General features: G+C 42.5%; 1 protein-coding gene and 1 long non-coding RNA gene across 2 annotated transcripts in view; both read right to left on the bottom strand.

Annotated features, from left to right (window-relative positions):
- LOC105553402 overlaps positions 1-326 on the bottom strand; it is a 954-nt gene extending 628 nt beyond the window's left edge. The window contains exon 1 of the long non-coding RNA XR_001008144.1: positions 27-326. This is a non-coding gene — a long non-coding RNA (uncharacterized LOC105553402). The remainder of the gene's footprint in view (positions 1-26) is intronic.
- LOC105553421 (general transcription factor II-I repeat domain-containing protein 2B-like) overlaps positions 1-1,342 on the bottom strand; it is a gene marked incomplete at its 3' end in the record, with an annotated part of 15,187 nt that overhangs the window by 9,425 nt on the left and 4,420 nt on the right. The window lies entirely within an intron of this gene.

Below are 1,342 nucleotides of genomic sequence, written 5' to 3' on the forward strand. Positions count from 1 at the left end.
TCCCGAGTAGCTGGGATTACAGGCACCTGCCACCATGCCCAGCTAATTTTTTGTATTTTTAGTAGAGACAGGGTTTCACCATGTTGGCCAGGCTAGTCTCGAATTCCTGACCTCAAGTGATCCGCCTACCTTGGCCTCCCAAAGTGCTGGGATTACAGGCGTGAGCCACTGCACCTAGCCTAAATTTTTTTTTTTTTTAAATCTTAACCTGTTAACATTTTTCCTCTAATTAATGCTGGTTTTCTTTCATTGAGGAGGGAGGAGAAGCAAGAATGGGGTCAACTACTCTCATCCACTGAAGAGGGATTTTTTTTCTAGCATACACTGTCATAGTAATGTACCTATATTGTAAAACATGTAGAAATGACAGAAAAGTCCAAAAAAGCAGTAAAGTATGTCCAAAAATGAAAACACTGCTCTATTTGTGAGTCAAGTAATAATTTCAATTTTATATTCAAAATGTTTTACTCATTTCAAATTCAGGTTCTAATTCAACTATAATTAAAATAATATTTTGTCCACAAATATGTGTATTTAATAACGTCTTAGTCCCCAGTATTTACTGAATTAGAAGGTTCTCTCTCTCTTTTCTTTTTTTTCCTTTTTTTCTTTTTTGAGACAACGTCTCTCTCTGACACCCAGGCTGGAGTGCAGTGGCACCATTACAGCTCACTGCAGCCTCGACCTCCTGGGCTTATGCGATCCTCCCACCTCAGCCTCCTGAGTAGCTAGGATCACACGCATGCACCACCATTTTTTGTATTTTTTGCAAAGATGAAGTCTCACCATGTTGCTCAGGCTGGTCTTGAACTCTGGTGTTCAACCAGTTCACCTGCCTCGGCCTCCCAAAGTGTTGGAGTTACAGTCATGAACCCCCGCACCTTGCCAAGACTCCGTTTTCTAGATATTTGAGTAAAATAATGGTTCTTCTGCAAATGAGGCTCCATTGAGGTTAATTTGTGCCCTGGTCTTTATTTATTTATTTATTTGATAAAACAAAAGAAAGGTGTCAAATGATAACCTGCTAGATACTTGTTTTTGTTTTTGAGACAGAATCTCACTCTGTAGCCCAAGCTGGAGTGCTGTGGCACCATCTCAGCTCACCGCAACCTCCACCTCCCAGGCTCAAGCGATTCTCATGCCTCAGCCACCCGTGTAGCTGGGACTACAGGTGCACACGACCATGCCCAGCTAATTTTTTGTATTTTAGTAGAGACAGGGTTTTACCATGTTGGCCAGGATGGTCTTGAACTCCTGAGCTCAGGCGATCTGCCCGCCTCAGCCTCCCAAAGTGCTGGGATTACAGGCGTGATCCACCATGCCCAGCCTTGTTTGTTTTTTT

This window comes from Mandrillus leucophaeus, unplaced genomic scaffold, assembly GCF_000951045.1.
Source record: "Mandrillus leucophaeus isolate KB7577 unplaced genomic scaffold, Mleu.le_1.0 Scaffold1166, whole genome shotgun sequence".
In the NCBI taxonomy this organism is placed as follows: Eukaryota; Metazoa; Chordata; class Mammalia; order Primates; family Cercopithecidae; genus Mandrillus; species Mandrillus leucophaeus.